General features: G+C 41.9%; 20 non-coding genes across 20 annotated transcripts; all 20 read left to right on the forward strand.

The window, feature by feature from the left end:
• Positions 1-96: 96 nt before the first annotated feature.
• Positions 97-169, forward strand: trnar-acg (transfer RNA arginine (anticodon ACG)). Its single transcript has one exon. It is a non-coding gene; the product is annotated as a tRNA-Arg (tRNA).
• A 472-nt stretch (positions 170-641) lies between these two features.
• trnar-acg (transfer RNA arginine (anticodon ACG)) lies at positions 642-714 on the forward strand. Its single transcript has one exon. It is a non-coding gene; the product is annotated as a tRNA-Arg (tRNA).
• Positions 715-1,186: 472 nt separating this feature from the next.
• On the forward strand, positions 1,187-1,259 carry trnar-acg (transfer RNA arginine (anticodon ACG)). The gene has a single exon. It is a non-coding gene; the product is annotated as a tRNA-Arg (tRNA).
• A 472-nt stretch (positions 1,260-1,731) lies between these two features.
• trnar-acg (transfer RNA arginine (anticodon ACG)) lies at positions 1,732-1,804 on the forward strand. Its single transcript has one exon. It is a non-coding gene; the product is annotated as a tRNA-Arg (tRNA).
• Positions 1,805-3,366: 1,562 nt separating this feature from the next.
• Positions 3,367-3,439, forward strand: trnar-acg (transfer RNA arginine (anticodon ACG)). Its single transcript has one exon. It is a non-coding gene; the product is annotated as a tRNA-Arg (tRNA).
• Positions 3,440-3,911: 472 nt separating this feature from the next.
• trnar-acg (transfer RNA arginine (anticodon ACG)) lies at positions 3,912-3,984 on the forward strand. Its single transcript has one exon. It is a non-coding gene; the product is annotated as a tRNA-Arg (tRNA).
• Positions 3,985-5,001: 1,017 nt separating this feature from the next.
• On the forward strand, positions 5,002-5,074 carry trnar-acg (transfer RNA arginine (anticodon ACG)). Its single transcript has one exon. It is a non-coding gene; the product is annotated as a tRNA-Arg (tRNA).
• A 1,017-nt stretch (positions 5,075-6,091) lies between these two features.
• On the forward strand, positions 6,092-6,164 carry trnar-acg (transfer RNA arginine (anticodon ACG)). The gene has a single exon. It is a non-coding gene; the product is annotated as a tRNA-Arg (tRNA).
• Positions 6,165-6,636: 472 nt separating this feature from the next.
• Positions 6,637-6,709, forward strand: trnar-acg (transfer RNA arginine (anticodon ACG)). Its single transcript has one exon. It is a non-coding gene; the product is annotated as a tRNA-Arg (tRNA).
• Positions 6,710-7,726: 1,017 nt separating this feature from the next.
• Positions 7,727-7,799, forward strand: trnar-acg (transfer RNA arginine (anticodon ACG)). The gene has a single exon. It is a non-coding gene; the product is annotated as a tRNA-Arg (tRNA).
• Positions 7,800-9,361: 1,562 nt separating this feature from the next.
• On the forward strand, positions 9,362-9,434 carry trnar-acg (transfer RNA arginine (anticodon ACG)). The gene has a single exon. It is a non-coding gene; the product is annotated as a tRNA-Arg (tRNA).
• A 1,017-nt stretch (positions 9,435-10,451) lies between these two features.
• trnar-acg (transfer RNA arginine (anticodon ACG)) lies at positions 10,452-10,524 on the forward strand. The gene has a single exon. It is a non-coding gene; the product is annotated as a tRNA-Arg (tRNA).
• A 472-nt stretch (positions 10,525-10,996) lies between these two features.
• Positions 10,997-11,069, forward strand: trnar-acg (transfer RNA arginine (anticodon ACG)). Its single transcript has one exon. It is a non-coding gene; the product is annotated as a tRNA-Arg (tRNA).
• A 1,017-nt stretch (positions 11,070-12,086) lies between these two features.
• trnar-acg (transfer RNA arginine (anticodon ACG)) lies at positions 12,087-12,159 on the forward strand. Its single transcript has one exon. It is a non-coding gene; the product is annotated as a tRNA-Arg (tRNA).
• A 7,553-nt stretch (positions 12,160-19,712) lies between these two features.
• On the forward strand, positions 19,713-19,785 carry trnar-acg (transfer RNA arginine (anticodon ACG)). Its single transcript has one exon. It is a non-coding gene; the product is annotated as a tRNA-Arg (tRNA).
• Positions 19,786-21,891: 2,106 nt separating this feature from the next.
• trnar-acg (transfer RNA arginine (anticodon ACG)) lies at positions 21,892-21,964 on the forward strand. Its single transcript has one exon. It is a non-coding gene; the product is annotated as a tRNA-Arg (tRNA).
• A 1,017-nt stretch (positions 21,965-22,981) lies between these two features.
• On the forward strand, positions 22,982-23,054 carry trnar-acg (transfer RNA arginine (anticodon ACG)). The gene has a single exon. It is a non-coding gene; the product is annotated as a tRNA-Arg (tRNA).
• A 472-nt stretch (positions 23,055-23,526) lies between these two features.
• On the forward strand, positions 23,527-23,599 carry trnar-acg (transfer RNA arginine (anticodon ACG)). The gene has a single exon. It is a non-coding gene; the product is annotated as a tRNA-Arg (tRNA).
• A 1,017-nt stretch (positions 23,600-24,616) lies between these two features.
• Positions 24,617-24,689, forward strand: trnar-acg (transfer RNA arginine (anticodon ACG)). The gene has a single exon. It is a non-coding gene; the product is annotated as a tRNA-Arg (tRNA).
• Positions 24,690-26,251: 1,562 nt separating this feature from the next.
• On the forward strand, positions 26,252-26,324 carry trnar-acg (transfer RNA arginine (anticodon ACG)). The gene has a single exon. It is a non-coding gene; the product is annotated as a tRNA-Arg (tRNA).
• Positions 26,325-26,341: the final 17 nt, after the last annotated feature.

Raw genomic sequence — 26,341 nt, forward strand, 5'->3', positions numbered from 1 at the left:
ATGGGAAGGAAATTAGCAGACAAGAGCCACATTGCTCAGAACAATTTTGTGGCCAAACAGGGTCTGTTGTCTGGCCACAAACGCAGTAAGTGGCATGGGCCAGTGGCGCAATGGATAACGCGTCTGACTACGGATCAGAAGATTCTAGGTTCGACTCCTGGCTGGCTCGTCTCATTTTCGTCAATAAACAAGATCATAGCCTACGAATCCAACGATTGTGACCAAAGAATTGCGAAAAACTAGCTTCCACAGCAGTTGACTCAGTTTAGATATATGACGACTTGCTGAATCCAGTAATTTGTCCTGATCCTCACTTTCAGGGAAAATCGGTGTTTGCCTTCTAGAGCGTTTTCAGCTGCCCATTAACCACCACCCACTGAAAAGAAATGTCCTCTCTCCAGTTTACAAAGATTAATAGTTCCACTTTCTAGACAAAATTCAGAGAATTCACATAAAATTGTCACTTAACAATTTGAGCAGACAGTGTATTTTATTGTCCTAGATTTGTTTTGCATAGGCAATCACAGGTTGTATTTGCACCAAGAATGGGAAGGAAATTAGCAGACAAGAGCCACATTGCTCAGAACAATTTTGTGGCCAAACAGGGTCTGTTGTCTGGCCACAAAAGAAGTAGGTGGCATGGGCCAGTGGCGCAATGGATAACGCGTCTGACTACGGATCAGAAGATTCTAGGTTCGACTCCTGGCTGGCTCGTCTCATTTTCGTCAATAAATAAGATCATAGCCTACGAATCCAACGATTGTGACCAAAGAATTGCGAAAACATAGCTTCCACAGCAGTTGACTCAGCTTAGATATATCACGGCTTGCTGAATCCAGCAATTTGTCCTGATCCTCACTTTCAGGGAAAATCGGTGTTTGCCTTCTAGAGCGTTTTCAGCTGCCCATTAACCACCACCCACTGAAAAGAAATGTCCTCTCTCCAGTTTACAAAGATTAATAGTTCCACTTTCTAGACAAAATTCAGAGAATTCACATAAAATTGTCACTTAACAATTTGAGCAGACAGTGTATTTTATTGTCCTAGATTTGTTTTGCATAGGCAATCACAGGTTGTATTTGCACCAAGAATGGGAAGGAAATTAGCAGACAAGAGCCACATTGCTCAGAACAATTTTGTGGCCAAACAGGGTCTGTTGTCTGGCCACAAAAGAAGTAGGTGGCATGGGCCAGTGGCGCAATGGATAACGCGTCTGACTACGGATCAGAAGATTCTAGGTTCGACTCCTGGCTGGCTCGTCTCATTTTCGTCAATAAATAAGATCATAGCCTACGAATCCAACGATTGTGACCAAAGAATTGCGAAAAACTAGCTTCCACAGCAGTTGACTCAGTTTAGATATATCACGGCTTGCTGAATCCAGCAATTTGTCCTGATCCTCACTTTCAGGGAAAATCGGTGTTTACCTTGTAGAACGTTTTCAGCTGCCCATTAACCACCACCCACTGAAAAGAAATGTCCTCTCTCCAGTTTACAAAGATTAATAGTTCCACTTTCTAGACAAAATTCAGAGAATTCACATAAAATTGTCACTTAACAATTTGAGCAGACAGTGTATTTTATTGTCCTAGATTTGTTTTGCATAGGCAATCACAGGTTGTATTTGCACCAAGAATGGGAAGGAAATTAGCAGACAAGAGCCACATTGCTCAAAACAATTTTGTGGCCAAACAGGGTCTGTTGTCTGGCCACAAAAGAAGTAGGTGGCATGGGCCAGTGGCGCAATGGATAACGCGTCTGACTACGGATCAGAAGATTCTAGGTTCGACTCCTGGCTGGCTCGTCTCATTTTCGTCAATAAATAAGATCATAGCCTACGAATCCAACAATTGTGACCAAAGAATTGCAAAAACATAGCTTCCACAGCAGTCGACTCAGCTTAGATATATGACGACTTGCTGAATCCAGTAATTTGTCCTGATCCTCACTTTCAGGGAAAATCGGTATTTACCTTGCAGAGGGTTTTCAGCTGCCCATTAACCACCGCGCACTGAAAAGAAATGTCCTCTCTCCAGTTTACAAAGATTAATAGTTCCACTTTCTAGACAAACTTCAGAGAATTCACATAAAATTGTCACTTAACAATTTGAGCAGACAGTGAATTTTATTGTCCTAGATTTGTTTTGCATAGGCAATCACAGGTTGTATTTGCACCAAGAATGGGAAGGAAATTAGCAGACAAGAGCCACATTGCTCAGAACAATTTTGTGGCCAAACAGGGTCTGTTGTCTGGCCACAAACAAAGTAAGTGGCATGGGCCAGTGGCGCAATGGATAACATGTCTGACTACGGATCAGAAGATTCTAGTTTCGACTCCTGGCTGGCTCGTCTCATTTTCGTCAATAAACAAGATCATAGCCTACGAATCCAACGATTGTGACCAAAGAATTGCGAAAAACTAGCTTCCACAGCAGTTGACTCAGTTTAGATATATGACGACTTGCTGAATCCAGTAATTTGTCCTGATCCTCACTTTCAGGGAAAATCGGTGTTTGCCTTCTAGAGCGTTTTCAGCTGCCCATTAACCACCACCCACTGAAAAGAAATGTCCTCTCTCCAGTTTACAAAGATTAATAGTTCCACTTTCTAGACAAAATTCAGAGAATTCACATAAAATTGTCACTTAACAATTTGAGCAGACAGTGTATTTTATTGTCCTAGATTTGTTTTGCATAGGCAATCACAGGTTGTATTTGCACCAAGAATGGGAAGGAAATTAGCAGACAAGAGCCACATTGCTCAGAACAATTTTGTGGCCAAACAGGGTCTGTTGTCTGGCCACAAAAGAAGTAGGTGGCATGGGCCAGTGGCGCAATGGATAACGCGTCTGACTACGGATCAGAAGATTCTAGATTCGACTCCTGGCTGGCTCGTCTCATTTTCGTCAATAAATAAGATCATAGCCTACGAATCCAACGATTGTGACCAAAGAATTGCAAAAAACTAGCTTCCACAGCAGTTGACTCAGCTTAGATATATGACGACTTGCTGAATCCAGTAATTTGTCCTGATCCTCACTTTCAGGGAAAATCGGTATTTACCTTGCAGAGGGTTTTCAGCTGCCCATTAACCACCGCGCACTGAAAAGAAATGTCCTCTCTCCAGTTTACAAAGATTAATAGTTCCACTTTCTAGACAAAATTCAGAGAATTCACATAAAATAGTCACTTAACAATTTGAGCAGACAGTGTATTTTATTGTCCTAGATTTGTTTTGCATAGGCAATCACAGGTTGTATTTGCACCAAGAATGGGAAGGAAATTAGCAGACAAGAGCCACATTGCTCAGAACAATTTTGTGGCCAAACAGGGTCTGTTGTCTGGCCACAAAAGAAGTAGGTGGCATGGGCCAGTGGCGCAATGGATAACGCGTCTGACTACGGATCAGAAGATTCTAGGTTCGACTCCTGGCTGGCTCGTCTCATTTTCGTCAATAAATAAGATCATAGCCTACGAATCCAACAATTGTGACCAAAGAATTGCAAAAACATAGCTTCCACAGCAGTCGACTCAGCTTAGATATATGACGACTTGCTGAATCCAGTAATTTGTCCTGATCCTCACTTTCAGGGAAAATCGGTATTTACCTTGCAGAGGGTTTTCAGCTGCCCATTAACCACCGCGCACTGAAAAGAAATGTCCTCTCTCCAGTTTACAAAGATTAATAGTTCCACTTTCTAGACAAACTTCAGAGAATTCACATAAAATTGTCACTTAACAATTTGAGCAGACAGTGAATTTTATTGTCCTAGATTTGTTTTGCATAGGCAATCACAGGTTGTATTTGCACCAAGAATGGGAAGGAAATTAGCAGACAAGAGCCACATTGCTCAGAACAATTTTGTGGCCAAACAGGGTCTGTTGTCTGGCCACAAACGAAGTAAGTGGCATGGGCCAGTGGCGCAATGGATAACGCGTCTGACTACGGATCAGAAGATTCTAGGTTCGACTCCTGGCTGGCTCGTCTCATTTTCGTCAATAAACAAGATCATAGCCTACGAATCCAACGATTGTGACCAAAGAATTGCGAAAAACTAGCTTCCACAGCAGTTGACTCAGTTTAGATATATGACGACTTGCTGAATCCAGTAATTTGTCCTGATCCTCACTTTCAGGGAAAATCGGTGTTTGCCTTCTAGAGCGTTTTCAGCTGCCCATTAACCACCACCCACTGAAAAGAAATGTCCTCTCTCCAGTTTACAAAGATTAATAGTTCCACTTTCTAGACAAAATTCAGAGAATTCACATAAAATTGTCACTTAACAATTTGAGCAGACAGTGTATTTTATTGTCCTAGATTTGTTTTGCATAGGCAATCACAGGTTGTATTTGCACCAAGAATGGGAAGGAAATTAGCAGACAAGAGCCACATTGCTCAGAACAATTTTGTGGCCAAACAGGGTCTGTTGTCTGGCCACAAAAGAAGTAGGTGGCATGGGCCAGTGGCGCAATGGATAACGCGTCTGACTACGGATCAGAAGATTCTAGATTCGACTCCTGGCTGGCTCGTCTCATTTTCGTCAATAAACAAGATCATAGCCTACGAATCCAACAATTGTGACCAAAGAATTGCAAAAACATAGCTTCCACAGCAGTCGACTCAGCTTAGATATATGACGACTTGCTGAATCCAGTAATTTGTCCTGATCCTCACTTTCAGGGAAAATCGGTATTTACCTTGCAGAGGGTTTTCAGCTGCCCATTAACCACCGCGCACTGAAAAGAAATGTCCTCTCTCCAGTTTACAAAGATTAATAGTTCCACTTTCTAGACAAACTTCAGAGAATTCACATAAAATTGTCACTTAACAATTTGAGCAGACAGTGAATTTTATTGTCCTAGATTTGTTTTGCATAGGCAATCACAGGTTGTATTTGCACCAAGAATGGGAAGGAAATTAGCAGACAAGAGCCACATTGCTCAGAACAATTTTGTGGCCAAACAGGGTCTGTTGTCTGGCCACAAACGAAGTAAGTGGCATGGGCCAGTGGCGCAATGGATAACGCGTCTGACTACGGATCAGAAGATTCTAGGTTCGACTCCTGGCTGGCTCGTCTCATTTTCGTCAATAAATAAGATCATAGCCTACGAATCCAACGATTGTGACCAAAGAATTGCGAAAACATAGCTTCCACAGCAGTTGACTCAGCTTAGATATATCACGGCTTGCTGAATCCAGCAATTTGTCCTGATCCTCACTTTCAGGGAAAATCGGTGTTTGCCTTCTAGAGCGTTTTCAGCTGCCCATTAACCACCACCCACTGAAAAGAAATGTCCTCTCTCCAGTTTACAAAGATTAATAGTTCCACTTTCTAGACAAAATTCAGAGAATTCACATAAAATTGTCACTTAACAATTTGAGCAGACAGTGTATTTTATTGTCCTAGATTTGTTTTGCATAGGCAATCACAGGTTGTATTTGCACCAAGAATGGGAAGGAAATTAGCAGACAAGAGCCACATTGCTCAGAACAATTTTGTGGCCAAACAGGGTCTGTTGTCTGGCCACAAAAGAAGTAGGTGGCATGGGCCAGTGGCGCAATGGATAACGCGTCTGACTACGGATCAGAAGATTCTAGATTCGACTCCTGGCTGGCTCGTCTCATTTTCGTCAATAAATAAGATCATAGCCTACGAATCCAACGATTGTGACCAAAGAACTGCGAAAAACTAGCTTCCACAGCAGTTGACTCAGCTTAGATATATGACGACTTGCTGAATCCAGTAATTTGTCCTGATCCTCACTTTCAGGGAAAATCGGTATTTACCTTGCAGAGGGTTTTCAGCTGCCCATTAACCACCGCGCACTGAAAAGAAATGTCCTCTCTCCAGTTTACAAAGATTAATAGTTCCACTTTCTAGACAAAATTCAGAGAATTCACATAAAATAGTCACTTAACAATTTGAGCAGACAGTGTATTTTATTGTCCTAGATTTGTTTTGCATAGGCAATCACAGGTTGTATTTGCACCAAGAATGGGAAGGAAATTAGCAGACAAGAGCCACATTGCTCAGAACAATTTTGTGGCCAAACAGGGTCTGTTGTCTGGCCACAAAAGAAGTAGGTGGCATGGGCCAGTGGCGTAATGGATAACGCGTCTGACTACGGATCAGAAGATTCTAGGTTCGACTCCTGGCTGGCTCGTCTCATTTTCGTCAATAAATAAGATCATAGCCTACGAATCCAACAATTGTGACCAAAGAATTGCAAAAACATAGCTTCCACAGCAGTCGACTCAGCTTAGATATATGACGACTTGCTGAATCCAGTAATTTGTCCTGATCCTCACTTTCAGGGAAAATCGGTATTTACCTTGCAGAGGGTTTTCAGCTGCCCATTAACCACCGCGCACTGAAAAGAAATGTCCTCTCTCCAGTTTACAAAGATTAATAGTTCCACTTTCTAGACAAACTTCAGAGAATTCACATAAAATTGTCACTTAACAATTTGAGCAGACAGTGAATTTTATTGTCCTAGATTTGTTTTGCATAGGCAATCACAGGTTGTATTTGCACCAAGAATGGGAAGGAAATTAGCAGACAAGAGCCACATTGCTCAGAACAATTTTGTGGCCAAACAGGGTCTGTTGTCTGGCCACAAACGAAGTAAGTGGCATGGGCCAGTGGCGCAATGGATAACGCGTCTGACTACGGATCAGAAGATTCTAGGTTCGACTCCTGGCTGGCTCGTCTCATTTTCGTCAATAAACAAGATCATAGCCTACGAATCCAACGATTGTGACCAAAGAATTGCGAAAAACTAGCTTCCACAGCAGTTGACTCAGTTTAGATATATGACGACTTGCTGAATCCAGTAATTTGTCCTGATCCTCACTTTCAGGGAAAATCGGTGTTTGCCTTCTAGAGCGTTTTCAGCTGCCCATTAACCACCACCCACTGAAAAGAAATGTCCTCTCTCCAGTTTACAAAGATTAATAGTTCCACTTTCTAGACAAAATTCAGAGAATTCACATAAAATTGTCACTTAACAATTTGAGCAGACAGTGTATTTTATTGTCCTAGATTTGTTTTGCATAGGCAATCACAGGTTGTATTTGCACCAAGAATGGGAAGGAAATTAGCAGACAAGAGCCACATTGCTCAGAACAATTTTGTGGCCAAACAGGGTCTGTTGTCTGGCCACAAAAGAAGTAGGTGGCATGGGCCAGTGGCGCAATGGATAACGCGTCTGACTACGGATCAGAAGATTCTAGATTCGACTCCTGGCTGGCTCGTCTCATTTTCGTCAATAAACAAGATCATAGCCTACGAATCCAACAATTGTGACCAAAGAATTGCAAAAACATAGCTTCCACAGCAGTCGACTCAGCTTAGATATATGACGACTTGCTGAATCCAGTAATTTGTCCTGATCCTCACTTTCAGGGAAAATCGGTATTTACCTTGCAGAGGGTTTTCAGCTGCCCATTAACCACCGCGCACTGAAAAGAAATGTCCTCTCTCCAGTTTACAAAGATTAATAGTTCCACTTTCTAGACAAACTTCAGAGAATTCACATAAAATTGTCACTTAACAATTTGAGCAGACAGTGAATTTTATTGTCCTAGATTTGTTTTGCATAGGCAATCACAGGTTGTATTTGCACCAAGAATGGGAAGGAAATTAGCAGACAAGAGCCACATTGCTCAGAACAATTTTGTGGCCAAACAGGGTCTGTTGTCTGGCCACAAACGAAGTAAGTGGCATGGGCCAGTGGCGCAATGGATAACGCGTCTGACTACGGATCAGAAGATTCTAGGTTCGACTCCTGGCTGGCTCGTCTCATTTTCGTCAATAAATAAGATCATAGCCTACGAATCCAACGATTGTGACCAAAGAATTGCGAAAACATAGCTTCCACAGCAGTTGACTCAGCTTAGATATATCACGGCTTGCTGAATCCAGCAATTTGTCCTGATCCTCACTTTCAGGGAAAATCGGTGTTTGCCTTCTAGAGCGTTTTCAGCTGCCCATTAACCACCACCCACTGAAAAGAAATGTCCTCTCTCCAGTTTACAAAGATTAATAGTTCCACTTTCTAGACAAAATTCAGAGAATTCACATAAAATTGTCACTTAACAATTTGAGCAGACAGTGTATTTTATTGTCCTAGATTTGTTTTGCATAGGCAATCACAGGTTGTATTTGCACCAAGAATGGGAAGGAAATTAGCAGACAAGAGCCACATTGCTCAGAACAATTTTGTGGCCAAACAGGGTCTGTTGTCTGGCCACAAATGAAGCAGGTGGCATGGGCCAGTGGCGCAATGGATAACGCGTCTGACTACGGATCAGAAGATTCTAGTTTCGACTCCTGGCTGGCTCGTCTCATTTTCGTCAATAAATAAGATCATAGCCTACGAATCCAACGATTGTGACCAAAGAATTGCGAAAAACTAGCTTCCACAGCAGTTGACTCAGTTTAGATATATGACGACTTGCTGAATCCAGTAATTTGTCCTGATCCTCACTTTCAGGGAAAATCGGTATTTACCTTGCAGAGGGTTTTCAGCTGCCCATTAACCACCACCCACTGAAAAGAAATGTCCTCTCTCCAGTTTACAAAGATTAATAGTTCCACTTTCTAGACAAAATTCAGAGAATTCACATAAAATAGTCACTTAACAATTTGAGCAGACAGTGTATTTTATTGTCCTAGATTTGTTTTGTATAGGCAATCACAGGTTGTATTTCCACCAAGAATGGGAAGGAAATTAGCAGACAAGAGCCACATTGCTCAAAGCAATTTTGTGGCCAAACAGGGTCTGTTGTCTGGCCACAACTGCAGCAGATGGCATGGACCAGTGGCGCAAAGGATAACGCGTCTGACTACGGATCAGAAAATTCTACGTTCGACTCCTGGCTGGCTTGTCTCATTTTCGTCAATAAATAAGATCATAGCCTACGAATCCACCAATTGTGACCAAAGAATTGCGAAAACATAGCTTCCACAGCAGTTAACTCAGCTTAGATATATCACGGCTTGCTGAATCCAGCAATTTGTCCTGATCCTCACTTTCAGGGAAAATCGGTGTTTACCTTGTAGAGCGTTTTCAGCTGCCCATTAACCACCACCCACTGAAAAGAAATGTCCTCTCTCCAGTTTACAAAGATTAATAGTTCCACTTTCTAGACAAAATTCAGAGAATTCACATAAAATTGTCACTTAACAATTTGAGCAGACAGTGTATTTTATTGTCCTAGATTTGTTTTGCATAGGCAATCACAGGTTGTATTTGCACCAAGAATGGGAAGGAAATTAGCAGACAAGAGCCACATTGCTCAAAACAATTTTGTGGCCAAACAGGGTCTGTTGTCTGGCCACAAAAGAAGTAGGTGGCATGGGCCAGTGGCGCAATGGATAACGCGTCTGACTACGGATCAGAAGATTCTAGGTTCGACTCCTGGCTGGCTCGTCTCATTTTCGTCAATAAATAAGATCATAGCCTACGAATCCAACGATTGTGACCAAAGAATTGCAAAAACATAGCTTCCACAGCAGTCGACTCAGCTTAGATATATGACGACTTGCTGAATCCAGTAATTTGTCCTGATCCTCACTTTCAGGGAAAATCGGTATTTACCTTGCAGAGGGTTTTCAGCTGCCCATTAACCACCACCCACTGAAAAGAAATGTCCTCTCTCCAGTTTACAAAGATTAATAGTTCCACTTTCTAGACAAAATTCAGAGAATTCACATAAAATAGTCACTTAACAATTTGAGCAGACAGTGTATTTTATTGTCCTAGATTTGTTTTGTATAGGCAATCACAGGTTGTATTTCCACCAAGAATGGGAAGGAAATTAGCAGACAAGAGCCACATTGCTCAAAGCAATTTTGTGGCCAAACAGGGTCTGTTGTCTGGCCACAACTGCAGCAGATGGCATGGACCAGTGGCGCAAAGGATAACGCGTCTGACTACGGATCAGAAAATTCTACGTTCGACTCCTGGCTGGCTTGTCTCATTTTCGTCAATAAATAAGATCATAGCCTACGAATCCACCAATTGTGACCAAAGAATTGCGAAAACATAGCTTCCACAGCAGTTAACTCAGCTTAGATATATCACGGCTTGCTGAATCCAGCAATTTGTCCTGATCCTCACTTTCAGGGAAAATCGGTGTTTACCTTGTAGAGCGTTTTCAGCTGCCCATTAACCACCACCCACTGAAAAGAAATGTCCTCTCTCCAGTTTACAAAGATTAATAGTTCCACTTTCTAGACAAAATTCAGAGAATTCACATAAAATTGTCACTTAACAATTTGAGCAGACAGTGTATTTTATTGTCCTAGATTTGTTTTGCATAGGCAATCACAGGTTGTATTTGCACCAAGAATGGGAAGGAAATTAGCAGACAAGAGCCACATTGCTCAAAACAATTTTGTGGCCAAACAGGGTCTGTTGTCTGGCCACAAAAGAAGTAGGTGGCATGGGCCAGTGGCGCAATGGATAACGCGTCTGACTACGGATCAGAAGATTCTAGGTTCGACTCCTGGCTGGCTCGTCTCATTTTCGTCAATAAATAAGATCATAGCCTACGAATCCAACAATTGTGACCAAAGAATTGCAAAAACATAGCTTCCACAGCAGTCGACTCAGCTTAGATATATGACGACTTGCTGAATCCAGTAATTTGTCCTGATCCTCACTTTCAGGGAAAATCGGTATTTACCTTGCAGAGGGTTTTCAGCTGCCCATTAACCACCGCGCACTGAAAAGAAATGTCCTCTCTCCAGTTTACAAAGATTAATAGTTCCACTTTCTAGACAAACTTCAGAGAATTCACATAAAATTGTCACTTAACAATTTGAGCAGACAGTGAATTTTATTGTCCTAGATTTGTTTTGCATAGGCAATCACAGGTTGTATTTGCACCAAGAATGGGAAGGAAATTAGCAGACAAGAGCCACATTGCTCAGAACAATTTTGTGGCCAAACAGGGTCTGTTGTCTGGCCACAAACGAAGTAAGTGGCATGGGCCAGTGGCGCAATGGATAACGCGTCTGACTACGGATCAGAAGATTCTAGGTTCGACTCCTGGCTGGCTCGTCTCATTTTCGTCAATAAACAAGATCATAGCCTACGAATCCAACGATTGTGACCAAAGAATTGCGAAAAACTAGCTTCCACAGCAGTTGACTCAGTTTAGATATATGACGACTTGCTGAATCCAGTAATTTGTCCTGATCCTCACTTTCAGGGAAAATCGGTGTTTGCCTTCTAGAGCGTTTTCAGCTGCCCATTAACCACCACCCACTGAAAAGAAATGTCCTCTCTCCAGTTTACAAAGATTAATAGTTCCACTTTCTAGACAAAATTCAGAGAATTCACATAAAATTGTCACTTAACAATTTGAGCAGACAGTGTATTTTATTGTCCTAGATTTGTTTTGCATAGGCAATCACAGGTTGTATTTGCACCAAGAATGGGAAGGAAATTAGCAGACAAGAGCCACATTGCTCAGAACAATTTTGTGGCCAAACAGGGTCTGTTGTCTGGCCACAAAAGAAGTAGGTGGCATGGGCCAGTGGCGCAATGGATAACGCGTCTGACTACGGATCAGAAGATTCTAGATTCGACTCCTGGCTGGCTCGTCTCATTTTCGTCAATAAACAAGATCATAGCCTACGAATCCAACGATTGTGACCAAAGAATTGCGAAAAACTAGCTTCCACAGCAGTTGACTCAGCTTAGATATATGACGACTTGCTGAATCCAGTAATTTGTCCTGATCCTCACTTTCAGGGAAAATCGGTGTTTGCCTTCTAGAGCGTTTTCAGCTGCCCATTAACCACCACCCACTGAAAAGAAATGTCCTCTCTCCAGTTTACAAAGATTAATAGTTCCACTTTCTAGACAAAATTCAGAGAATTCACATAAAATTGTCACTTAACAATTTGAGCAGACAGTGTATTTTATTGTCCTAGATTTGTTTTGCATAGGCAATCACAGGTTGTATTTGCACCAAGAATGGGAAGGAAATTAGCAGACAAGAGCCACATTGCTCAGAACAATTTTGTGGCCAAACAGGGTCTGTTGTCTGGCCACAAAAGAAGTAGGTGGCATGGGCCAGTGGCGCAATGGATAATGCGTCTGACTACGGATCAGAAGATTCTAGGTTCGACTCCTGGCTGGCTCGTCTCATTTTCGTCAATAAATAAGATCATAGCCTACGAATCCAACGATTGTGACCAAAGAATTGCGAAAACATAGCTTCCACAGCAGTTGACTCAGCTTAGATATATCACGGCTTGCTGAATCCAGCAATTTGTCCTGATCCTCACTTTCAGGGAAAATCGGTGTTTGCCTTCTAGAGCGTTTTCAGCTGCCCATTAACCACCACCCACTGAAAAGAAATGTCCTCTCTCCAGTTTACAAAGATTAATAGTTCCACTTTCTAGACAAAATTCAGAGAATTCACATAAAATTGTCACTTAACAATTTGAGCAGACAGTGTATTTTATTGTCCTAGATTTGTTTTGCATAGGCAATCACAGGTTGTATTTGCACCAAGAATGGGAAGGAAATTAGCAGACAAGAGCCACATTGCTCAGAACAATTTTGTGGCCAAACAGGGTCTGTTGTCTGGCCACAAAAGAAGTAGGTGGCATGGGCCAGTGGCGCAATGGATAACGCGTCTGACTACGGATCAGAAGATTCTAGTTTCGACTCCTGGCTGGCTCGTCTCATTTTCGTCAATAAATAAGATCATAGCCTACGAATCCAACGATTGTGACCAAAGAATTGCGAAAAACTAGCTTCCACAGCAGTTGACTCAGTTTAGATATATGACGACTTGCTGAATCCAGTAATTTGTCCTGATCCTCACTTTCAGGGAAAATCGGTATTTACCTTGCAGAGGGTTTTCAGCTGCCCATTAACCACCACCCACTGAAAAGAAATGTCCTCTCTCCAGTTTACAAAGATTAATAGTTCCACTTTCTAGACAAAATTCAGAGAATTCACATAAAATAGTCACTTAACAATTTGAGCAGACAGTGTATTTTATTGTCCTAGATTTGTTTTGTATAGGCAATCACAGGTTGTATTTCCACCAAGAATGGGAAGGAAATTAGCAGACAAGAGCCACATTGCTCAAAGCAATTTTGTGGCCAAACAGGGTCTGTTGTCTGGCCACAACTGCAGCAGATGGCATGGACCAGTGGCGCAAAGGATAACGCGTCTGACTACGGATCAGAAAATTCTACGTTCGACTCCTGGCTGGCTTGTCTCATTTTCGTCAATAAATAAGATCATAGCCTACGAATCCACCAATTGTGACCAAAGAATTGCGAAAACATAGCTTCCACAGCAGTTAACTCAGCTTAGATATATCACGGCTTGCTGAATCCAGCAATTTGTCCTGATCCTCACTTTCAGGGAAAATCGGTGTTTACCTTGTAGAGCGTTTTCAGCTGCCCATTAACCACCACCCACTGAAAAGAAATGTCCTCTCTCCAGTTTACAAAGATTAATAGTTCCACTTTCTAGACAAAATTCAGAGAATTCACATAAAATTGTCACTTAACAATTTGAGCAGACAGTGTATTTTATTGTCCTAGATTTGTTTTGCATAGGCAATCACAGGTTGTATTTGCACCAAGAATGGGAAGGAAATTAGCAGACAAGAGCCACATTGCTCAAAACAATTTTGTGGCCAAACAGGGTCTGTTGTCTGGCCACAAATGAAGCAGATGGCATGGGCCAGTGGCGCAATGGATAACGCGTCTGACTATGGATCAGAAGATTCTAGATTCGACTCCTGGCTGGCTTGTCTCATTTTCGTCAATAAATAAGATCATAGCCTACGAATCCAACAATTGTGACCAAAGAATTGCGAAAAACTAGCTTCCACAGCAGTTGACTCAGCTTAGATATATGACGACTTGCTGAATCCAGTAATTTGTCCTGATCCTCACTTTCAGGGAAAATCGGTATTTACCTTGCAGAGGGTTTTCAGCTGCCCATTAACCACCACCCACTGAAAAGAAATGTCCTCTCTCCAGTTTACAAAGATTAATAGTTCCACTTTCTAGACAAAATTCAGAGAATTCACATAAAATAGTCACTTAACAATTTGAGCAGACAGTGTATTTTATTGTCCTAGATTTGTTTTGTATAGGCAATCACAGGTTGTATTTCCACCAAGAATGGGAAGGAAATTAGCAGACAAGAGCCACATTGCTCAAAGCAATTTTGTGGCCAAACAGGGTCTGTTGTCTGGCCACAACTGCAGCAGATGGCATGGACCAGTGGCGCAAAGGATAACGCGTCTGACTACGGATCAGAAAATTCTACGTTCGACTCCTGGCTGGCTTGTCTCATTTTCGTCAATAAATAAGATCATAGCCTACGAATCCACCAATTGTGACCAAAGAATTGCGAAAACATAGCTTCCACAGCAGTTAACTCAGCTTAGATATATCACGGCTTGCTGAATCCAGCAATTTGTCCTGATCCTCACTTTCAGGGAAAATCGGTGTTTACCTTGTAGAGCGTTTTCAGCTGCCCATTAACCACCACCCACTGAAAAGAAATGTCCTCTCTCCAGTTTACAAAGATTAATAGTTCCACTTTCTAGACAAAATTCAGAGAATTCACATAAAATTGTCACTTAACAATTTGAGCAGACAGTGTATTTTATTGTCCTAGATTTGTTTTGCATAGGCAATCACAGGTTGTATTTGCACCAAGAATGGGAAGGAAATTAGCAGACAAGAGCCACATTGCTCAAAACAATTTTGTGGCCAAACAGGGTCTGTTGTCTGGCCACAAATGAAGCAGATGGCATGGGCCAGTGGCGCAATGGATAACGCGTCTGACTATGGATCAGAAGATTCTAGATTCGACTCCTGGCTGGCTTGTCTCATTTTCGTCAATAAATAAGATCATAGCCTACGAATCCAACAATTGTGACCAAAGAATTGCGAAAAACTAGCTTCCACAGCAGTTGACTCAGCTTAGATATATGACGACTTGCTGAATCCAGTAATTTGTCCTGATCCTCACTTTCAGGGAAAATCGGTATTTACCTTGCAGAGGGTTTTCAGCTGCCCATTAACCACCGCGCACTGAAAAGAAATGTCCTCTCTCCAGTTTACAAAGATTAATAGTTCCACTTTCTAGACAAAATTCAGAGAATTCACATAAAATAGTCACTTAACAATTTGAGCAGACAGTGTATTTTATTGTCCTAGATTTGTTTTGCATAGGCAATCACAGGTTGTATTTGCACCAAGAATGGGAAGGAAATTAGCAGACAAGAGCCACATTGCACAGAACAATTTTGTGGCCAAACAGGGTCTGTTGTCTGGCCACAAATGAAGCAGGCGGCATGGGCCAGTGGCGCAATGGATAACGCGTCTGACTACGGATCAGAAGATTCTAGGTCCGACTCCTGGCTGGCTTGTCTCATTTTCGTCAATAAATAAGATCATAGCCTACGAATCCAACGATTGTGACCAAAGAATTGCGAAAACATAGCTTCCACAGCAGTTGACTCAGCTTAGATATATCACGGCTTGCTGAATCCAGCAATTTGTCCTGATCCTCACTTTCAGGGAAAATCGGTGTTTGCCTTCTAGAGCGTTTTCAGCTGCCCATTAACCACCACCCACTGAAAAGAAATGTCCTCTCTCCAGTTTACAAAGATTAATAGTTCCACTTTCTAGACAAAATTCAGAGAATTCACATAAAATTGTCACTTAACAATTTGAGCAGACAGTGTATTTTATTGTCCTAGATTTGTTTTGCATAGGCAATCACAGGTTGTATTTGCACCAAGAATGGGAAGGAAATTAGCAGACAAGAGCCACATTGCTCAGAACAATTTTGTGGCCAAACAGGGTCTGTTGTCTGGCCACAAAAGAAGTAGGTGGCATGGGCCAGTGGCGCAATGGATAACGCGTCTGACTACGGATCAGAAGATTCTAGTTTCGACTCCTGGCTGGCTCGTCTCATTTTCGTCAATAAATAAGATCATAGCCTACGAATCCAACGATTGTGACCAAAGAATTGCGAAAAACTAGCTTCCACAGCAGTTGACTCAGTTTAGATATATGACGACTTGCTGAATCCAGTAATTTGTCCTGATCCTCACTTTCAGGGAAAATCGGTATTTACCTTGCAGAGGGTTTTCAGCTGCCCATTAACCACCACCCACTGAAAAGAAATGTCCTCTCTCCAGTTTACAAAGATTAATAGTTCCACTTTCTAGACAAAATTCAGAGAATTCACATAAAATAGTCACTTAACAATTTGAGCAGACAGTGTATTTTATTGTCCTAGATTTGTTTTGTATAGGCAATCACAGGTTGTATTTCCACCAAGAATGGGAAGGAAATTAGCAGACAAGAGCCACATTGCTCAAAGCAATTTTGTGGCCAAACAGGGTCTGTTGTCTGGCCACAACTGCAGCAGATGGCATGGACCAGTGGCGCAAAGGATAACGCGTCTGACTACGGATCAGAAAATTCTACGTTCGACTCCTGGCTGGCTTGTCTCATTTTCGTCAATAAATAAGATCATAGCCTACGAATCCACCAATTGTGACCAAAGAATTGCGAAAACATAGCTTCCACTGCAGTTAACTCAGCTTAGATATATCACGGCTTGCTGAATCCAGCAATTTGTCCTGATCCTCACTTTCAGGGAAAATCGGTGTTTACCTTGTAGAGCGTTTTCAGCTGCCCATTAACCACCACCCACTGAAAAGAAATGTCCTCTCTCCAGTTTACAAAGATTAATAGTTCCACTTTCTAGACAAAATTCAGAGAATTCACATAAAATTGTCACTTAACAATTTGAGCAGACAGTGTATTTTATTGTCCTAGATTTGTTTTGCATAGGCAATCACAGGTTGTATTTGCACCAAGAATGGGAAGGAAATTAGCAGACAAGAGCCACATTGCTCAAAACAATTTTGTGGCCAAACAGGGTCTGTTGTCTGGCCACAAATGAAGCAGATGGCATGGGCCAGTGGCGCAATGGATAACGCGTCTGACTATGGATCAGAAGATTCTAGATTCGACTCCTGGCTGGCTTGTCTCATTTTCGTCAATAAATAAGATCATAGCCTACGAATCCAACAATTGTGACCAAAGAATTGCGAAAAACTAGCTTCCACAGCAGTTGACTCAGCTTAGATATATGACGACTTGCTGAATCCAGTAATTTGTCCTGATCCTCACTTTCAGGGAAAATCGGTATTTACCTTGCAGAGGGTTTTCAGCTGCCCATTAACCACCGCGCACTGAAAAGAAATGTCCTCTCTCCAGTTTACAAAGATTAATAGTTCCACTTTCTAGACAAAATTCAGAGAATTCACATAAAATAGTCACTTAACAATTTGAGCAGACAGTGTATTTTATTGTCCTAGATTTGTTTTGCATAGGCAATCACAGGTTGTATTTGCACCAAGAATGGGAAGGAAATTAGCAGACAAGAGCCACATTGCACAGAACAATTTTGTGGCCAAACAGGGTCTGTTGTCTGGCCACAAATGAAGCAGGCGGCATGGGCCAGTGGCGCAATGGATAACGCGTCTGACTACGGATCAGAAGATTCTAGGTCCGACTCCTGGCTGGCTTGTCTCATTTTCGTCAATAAATAAGATCATAGCCTACGAATCCAACAATTGTGACCAAAGAATTGCAAAAACATAGCGTCCACAGCAGTTGACTCAGCTTAGATATATGACGACTTGCTGAATCCAGCAATTTGTCCTGATCCTCACTTTCAGGGAAAATCAGTATTTACCTTGCAGAGGGTTTTCAGCTGCCCATTAACCACCACGCACTGAAAAGAAATGTCCTCTCTCCAGTTTACAAAGATTAATAGTTCCACTTTCTAGACAAAATTCAGAGAATTCACATAAAATTGTCACTTAACAATTTGAGCAGACAGTGTATTTTATTGTCCTAGATTTGTTTTGCATAGGCAATCACAGGTTGTATTTGCACCAAGAATGGGAAGGAAATTAGCAGACAAGAGCCACATTGCACAGAACAATTTTGTGGCCAAACAGGGTCTGTTGTCTGGCCACAAATGAAGCAGATGGCATGGGCCAGTGGCGCAATGGATAACGCGTCTGACTACGGATCAGAAGATTCTAGATTCGACTCCTGGCTGGCTTGTCTCATTTTCGTCAATAAATAAGATCATAGCCTACGAATCCAACAATTGTGACCAAAGAATTGCGAAAAACTAGCTTCCACAGCAGTTGACTCAGCTTAGATATATGACGACTTGCTGAATCCAGTAATTTGTCCTGATCCTCACTTTCAGGGAAAATCGGTATTTACCTTGCAGAGGGTTTTCAGCTGCCCATTAACCACCGCGCACTGAAAAGAAATGTCCTCTCTCCAGTTTACAAAGATTAATAGTTCCACTTTCTAGACAAAATTCAGAGAATTCACATAAAATAGTCACTTAACAATTTGAGCAGACAGTGTATTTTATTGTCCTAGATTTGTTTTGCATAGGCAATCACAGGTTGTATTTGCACCAAGAATGGGAAGGAAATTAGCAGACAAGAGCCACATTGCACAGAACAATTTTGTGGCCAAACAGGGTCTGTTGTCTGGCCACAAATGAAGCAGGCGGCATGGGCCAGTGGCGCAATGGATAACGCGTCTGACTACGGATCAGAAGATTCTAGGTCCGACTCCTGGCTGGCTCGTCTCATTTTCGTCAATAAATAAGATCATAGCCTACGAATCCAACAATTGTGACCAAAGAATTGCAAAAACATAGCGTCCACAGCAGTTGACTCAGCTTAGATATATCACGACTTGCTGAATCCAGCAATTTGTCCTGATCCTCACTTTCAGGGAAAATCAGTATTTACCTTGCAGAGGGTTTTCAGCTGCCCATTAACCACCACGCACTGAAAAGAAATGTCCTCTCTCCAGTTTACAAAGATTAATAGTTCCACTTTCTAGACAAAATTCAGAGAATTCACATAAAATAGTCACTTAACAATTTGAGCAGACAGTGTATTTTATTGTCCTAGATTTGTTTTGTATAGGCAATCACAGGTTGTATTTCCACCAAGAATGGGAAGGAAATTAGCAGACAAGAGCCACATTGCTCAAAGCAATTTTGTGGCCAAACAGGGTCTGTTGTCTGGCCACAACTGCAGCAGATGGCATGGGCCAGTGGCCCAATGGATAACGCGTCTGACTACGGATCAGAAGATTCTAGGTTCGCTGCCTGGCTTGTCTCTTTTTCGTCAATAAATAAGATCATAGCCTACGAATCCACCAATTGTGACCAAAGAATTGCGAAAACATAGCTTCCACAGCAGTTGACTCAGCTTAGATATATCACGGCTTGCTGAATCCAGCAATTTGTCCTGATCCTCACTTTCAGGGAAAATCGGTGTTTGCCTTCTAGAGCGTTTTCAGCTGCCCATTAACCACCACCCACTGAAAAGAAATGTCCTCTCTCCAGTTTACAAAGATTAATAGTTCCACTTTCTAGACAAAATTCAGAGAATTCACATAAAATTGTCACTTAACAATTTGAGCAGACAGTGTATTTTATTGTCCTAGATTTGTTTTGCATAGGCAATCACAGGTTGTATTTGCACCAAGAATGGGAAGGAAATTAGCAGACAAGAGCCACATTGCTCAGAACAATTTTGTGGCCAAACAGGGTCTGTTGTCTGGCCACAAAAGAAGTAGGTGGCATGGGCCAGTGGCGCAATGGATAACGCGTCTGACTACGGATCAGAAAATTCTAGGTTCGACTCCTGGCTGGCTCGTCTCATTTTCGTCAATAAATAAGATCATAGCCTACGAATCCAACGATTGTGACCAAAGAATTGCGAAAAACTAGCTTCCACAGCAGTTGACTCAGTTTAGATATATGACGACTTGCTGAATCCAGTAATTTGTCCTGATCCTCACTTTCAGGGAAAATCGGTATTTACCTTGCAGAGGGTTTTCAGCTGCCCATTAACCACCACCCACTGAAAAGAAATGTCCTCTCTCCAGTTTACAAAGATTAATAGTTCCACTTTCTAGACAAAATTCAGAGAATTCACATAAAATAGTCACTTAACAATTTGAGCAGACAGTGTATTTTATTGTCCTAGATTTGTTTTGTATAGGCAATCACAGGTTGTATTTCCACCAAGAATGGGAAGGAAATTAGCAGACAAGAGCCACATTGCTCAAAGCAATTTTGTGGCCAAACAGGGTCTGTTGTCTGGCCACAACTGCAGCAGATGGCATGGACCAGTGGCGCAAAGGATAACGCGTCTGACTACGGATCAGAAAATTCTAGGTTCGACTCCTGGCTGGCTTGTCTCATTTTCGTCAATAAATAAGATCATAGCCTACGAATCCACCAATTGTGACCAAAGAATTGCGAAAACATAGCTTCCACAGCAGTTAACTCAGCTTAGATATATCACGGCTTGCTGAATCCAGCAATTTGTCCTGATCCTCACTTTCAGGGAAAATCGGTGTTTACCTTGTAGAGCGTTTTCAGCTGCCCATTAACCACCACCCACTGAAAAGAAATGTCCTCTCTCCAGTTTACAAAGATTAGTAGTTCCACTTTCTAGACTAAATTCAGAGAATTCACATAAAATTGTCACTTAACAATTTGAGCAGACAGTGTATTTTATTGTCCTAGATTTGTTTTGCATAGGCAATCACAGGTTGTATTTGCACCAAGAATGGGAAGGAAATTAGCAGACAGGAGCCACATTGCTCAAAACAATTTTGTGGCCAAACAGGGTCTGTTGTCTGGCCACAAATGAAGCAGATGGCATGGGCCAGTGGCGCAATGGATAACGCGTCTGACTACGGATCAGAAGATTCTAGATTCGACTCCTGGCTGGCTTGTCTCATTTTCGTCAATAAATAAGATCATAGCCTACGAATCCAACAATTGTGACCAAAGAATTGCGAAAAACTAGCTTCCACAGCAGTTGACTCAGCTTAGATATATGACGACTTGCTGAATCCAGTAATTTGTCCTGATCCTCACTTTCAGGGAAAATCGGTATTTACCTTGCAGAGGGTTTTCAGCTGCCCATTAACCACCGCGCACTGAAAAGAAATGTCCTCTCTCCAGTTTACAAAGATTAATAGTTCCACTTTCTAGACAAAATTCAGAGAATTCACATAAAATAGTCACTTAACAATTTGAGCAGACAGTGTATTTTATTGTCCTAGATTTGTTTTGCATAGGCAATCACAGGTTGTATTTGCACCAAGAATGGGAAGGAAATTAGCAGACAAGAGCCACATTGCACAGAACAATTTTGTGGCCAAACAGGGTCTGTTGTCTGGCCACAAATGAAGCAGATGGCATGGGCCAGTGGCGCAATGGATAACGCGTCTGACTACGGATCAGAAGATTCTAGATTCGACTCCTGGCTGGCTTGTCTCATTTTCGTCAATAAATAAGATCATAGCCTACGAATCCAACAATTGTGACCAAAGAATTGCGAAAAACTAGCTTCCACAGCAGTTGACTCAGCTTAGATATATGACGACTTGCTGAATCCAGTAATTTGTCCTGATCCTCACTTTCAGGGAAAATCGGTATTTACCTTGCAGAGGGTTTTCAGCTGCCCATTAACCACCGCGCACTGAAAAGAAATGTCCTCTCTCCAGTTTACAAAGATTAATAGTTCCACTTTCTAGACAAAATTCAGAGAATTCACATAAAATAGTCACTTAACAATTTGAGCAGACAGTGTATTTTATTGTCCTAGATTTGTTTTGTATAGGCAATCACAGGTTGTATTTGCACCAAGAATGGGAAGGAAATTAGCAGACAAGAGCCACATTGCACAGAACAATTTTGTGGCCAAACAGGGTCTGTTGTCTGCCACAAAAGACGTAGGTGGCATGGGCCAGTGGCGCAATGGATAACGCGTCTGACTACGAACCAGAAGATTCTAGGTTCGACTCCTGGCTGGCTCGTCTCATTTTCGTCAATAAATAAGATCATAGCCTACGAATCCACCAATTGTGACCAAAGAATTGCGAAAACATAGCTTCCACAGCAGTTGATTAGGCTTAGATATATCACGGCTTGCTGAATCCAGCAATTTGTCCTGATCCTCACTTTCAGGGAAAATCGGTATTTACCTTGCAGAGGGTTTTCAGCTGCCCATTAACCACCGCGCACTGAAAAGAAATGTCCTCTCTCCAGTTTACAAAGATTAATAGTTCCACTTTCTAGACAAACTTCAGAGAATTCACATAAAATTGTCACTTAACAATTTGAGCAGACAGTGTATTTTATTGTCCTAGATTTGTTTTGCATAGGCAATCACAGGTTGTATTTGCACCAAGAATGGGAAGGAAATTAGCAGACAAGAGCCACATTGCACAGAACAATTTTGTGGCCAAACAGGGTCTGTTGTCTGGCCACAAATGCAGCAGATGGCATGGGCCAGTGGCGCAATGGATAACGCGTCTGACTACGGAACAGAAGATTCTAGGTTCGACTCCTCGCTGGCTCGTCTCATTTTCGTCAATTAATAAGATCATAGCCTACGAATCCAACAATTGTGAACAAAGAATTGCGAAAAACTAGCTTCCACAGCAGTTGACTCAGCTTAGATATATGACGACTTGCTGAATCCAGTAATTTGTCCTGATCCTCACTTTCAGGGAAAATCGGTATTTACCTTGCAGAGGGTTTTCAGCTGCCCATTAACCACCGCGCACTGAAAAGAAATGTCCTCTCTCCAGTTTACAAAGATTAATAGTTCCACTTTCTAGACAAACTTCAGAGAATTCACATAAAATTGTCACTTTACAATTTGAGCAGACAGTGTATTTTATTGTCCTAGATTTGTTTTGCATAGGCAATCACAGGTTGTATTTGCACCAAGAATGGGAAGGAAATTAGCAGACAAGAGCCACATTGCACAGAACAATTTTGTGGCCAAACAGGGTCTGTTGTCTGGCCACAAATGAAGCAGATGGCATGGGCCAGTGGCGCAATGGATAACGCGTCTGACTACGGGTCAGAAGATTCTAGGTTCGACTCCTGGCTGGCTCGTCTCATTTTCGTCAATGAATAAGATCATAGCCTACGAATCCAACAATTGTGACCAAAGAATTGCGAAAAACTAGCTTCCACAGCAGTTGACTCAGCTTAGATATATGACGACTTGCTGAATCCAGTAATTTGTCCTGATCCTCACTTTCAGGGAAAATCGGTGTTTGCCTTCTTGAGCGTTTTCAGCTGCCCATTAACCACCACCCACTGAAAAGAAATGTCCTCTCTCCAGTTTACAAAGATTAATAGTTCCACTTTCTAGACAAAATTCAGAGAATTCACATAAAATAGTCACTTAACAATTTGAGCAGACAGTGTATTTTATTGTCCTAGATTTGTTTTGTATAGGCAATCACAGGTTGTATTTCCACCAAGAATGGGAAGGAAATTAGCAGACAAGAGCCACATTGCTCAGAACAATTTTGTGGCCAAGCAGGGTCTGTTGTCTGTCCACAAACTAAGCAGGTGGCATGGGCCAGTGGCGCAATGGATAACGCGTCTGACTACGGATCAGAAGATTCTAGGTTCGACTCCTGGCTGGCTCGTCTCATTTTCGTCAATAAATAAGATCATAGCCTACGAATCCAACAATTGTGACCAAAGAATTGCGAAAAACTAGCTTCCACAGCAGTTGACTCAGCGTAGATATATGACGACTTGCTGAATCCAGTAATTTGTCCTGATCCTCACTTTCAGGGAAAATCGGTATTTACCTTGCAGAGGGTTTTCAGCTGCCCATTAACCACCGCGCACTGAAAAGAAATGTCCTCTCTCCAGTTTACAAAGATTAATAGTTCCACTTTCTAGACAAAATTCAGAGAATTCACATAAAATTGTCACTTAACAATTTGAGCAAACAGTGTATTTTACTGTCCTAGATTTGTTTTGCATAGGCAATCACAGGTTGTATTTGCACCAAGAATGGGAAGGAAATTAGCAGACAAGAGCCACATTGCTCAGAACAATTTTGTGGCCAAACAGGGTCTGTTGTCTGGCCACAAAAGAAGTAGGCGGCATGGGCCAGTGGCGCAATGGATAACGCGTCTGACTACGGATCAGAAGATTCTAGGTCCGACTCCTGGCTGGCTCGTCTCATTTTCGTCAATAAATAAGATCATAGCCTACGAATCCAACGATTGTGACCAAAGAATTGCGAAAAACTAGCTTCCACAGCAGTTGACTCAGTTTAGATATATGACGACTTGCTGAATCCAGTAATTTGTCCTGATCCTCACTTTCAGGGAAAATCGGTGTTTGCCTTCTTGAGCGTTTTCAGCTGCCTATTAACCACCACCCACTGAAAAGAAATGTCCTCTCTCCAGTTTACAAAGATTAATAGTTCCACTTTCTAGACAAAATTCAGAGAATTCACATAAAATAGTCACTTAACAATTTGAGCAGACAGTGTATTTTATTGTCCTAGATTTGTTTTGTATAGGCAATCACAGGTTGTATTTCCACCAAGAATGGGAAGGAAATTAGCAGACAAGAGCCACATTGCTCAGAACAATTTTGTGGCCAAGCAGGGTCTGTTGTCTGTCCACAAACTAAGCAGGTGGCATGGGCCAGTGGCGCAATGGATAACGCGTCTGACTACGGATCAGAAGATTCTAGGTTCGACTCCTGGCTGGCTCGTCTCATTTTCGTCAATAAATAAGATCATAGCCTACGAATCCAACAATTGTGACCAAAGAATTGCGAAAAACTAGCTTCCACAGCAGTTGACTCAGCGTAGATATATGACGACTTGCTGAATCCAGTAATTTGTCCTGATCCTCACTTTCAGGGAAAATCGGTATTTACCTTGCAGAGGGTTTTCAGCTGCCCATTAACCACCGCGCACTGAAAAGAAATGTCCTCTCTCCAGTTTACAAAGATTAATAGTTCCACTTTCTAGACAAAATTCAGAGAATTCACATAAAATTGTCACTTAACAATTTGAGCAGACAGTGTATTTTACTGTCCTAGATTTGTTTTGCATAGGCAATCACAGGTTGTATTTGCACCAAGAATGGGAAGGAAATTAGCAGACAAGAGCCACATTGCTCAGAACAATTTTGTGGCCAAACAGGGTCTGTTGTCTGGCCACAAAAGAAGTAGGCGGCATGGGCCAGTGGCGCAATGGATAACGCGTCTGACTACGGATCAGAAGATTCTAGGTCCGACTCCTGGCTGGCTCGTCTCATTTTCGTCAATAAATAAGATCATAGCCTACGAATCCAACGATTGTGACCAAAGAATTGCGAAAAACTAGCTTCCACAGCAGTTGACTCAGTTTAGATATATGACGACTTGCTGAATCCAGTAATTTGTCCTGATCCTCACTTTCAGGGAAAATCGGTGTTTGCCTTCTTGAGCGTTTTCAGCTGCCTATTAACCACCACCCACTGAAAAGAAATGTCCTCTCTCCAGTTTACAAAGATTAATAGTTCCACTTTCTAGACAAAATTCAGAGAATTCACATAAAATAGTCACTTAACAATTTGAGCAGACAGTGTATTTTATTGTCCTAGATTTGTTTTGTATAGGCAATCACAGGTTGTATTTCCACCAAGAATGGAAAGGAAATTAGCAGACAAGAGCCACATTGCTCAGAACAATTTTGTGGCCAAGCAGGGTCTGTTGTCTGTCCACAAACTAAGCAGGTGGCATGGGCCAGTGGCGCAATGGATAACGCGTCTGACTACGGATCAGAAGATTCTAGGTGCGACTCCTGGCTGGCTCGTCTCATTTTCGTCAATAAATAAGATCATAGCCTACGAATCCAACAATTGTGACCAAAGAATTGCGAAAAACTAGCTTCCACAGCAGTTGACTCAGCGTAGATATATGACGACTTGCTGAATCCAGTAATTTGTCCTGATCCTCACTTTCAGGGAAAATCGGTATTTACCTTGCAGAGGGTTTTCAGCTGCCCATTAACCACCACCCACTGAAAAGAAATGTCCTCTCTCCAGTTTACAAAGATTAATAGTTCCACTTTCTAGACAAAATTCAGAGAATTCACATTAAATTATCACTTAACAATTTGAGCAGACAGTGTATTTTATTGTCCTAGATTTGTTTTGCATAGGCAATCACAGGTTGTATTTGCACCAAGAATGGGAAGGAAATTAGCAGACAAGAGCCACATTGCTCAGAACAATTTTGTGGCCAAACAGGGTCTGTTGTCTGGCCACAAAAGAAGTAGGTGGCATGGGCCAGTGGCGCAATGGATAACGCTTCTGACTACGGATCAGAAGATTCTAGGTTCGACTCCTGGCTGGCTTGTCTCATTTTCGTCAATA

This window comes from Conger conger, chromosome 16 (genome assembly GCF_963514075.1).
Source record: "Conger conger chromosome 16, fConCon1.1, whole genome shotgun sequence".
Lineage (NCBI taxonomy): Eukaryota > Metazoa > Chordata > Actinopteri > Anguilliformes > Congridae > Conger > Conger conger.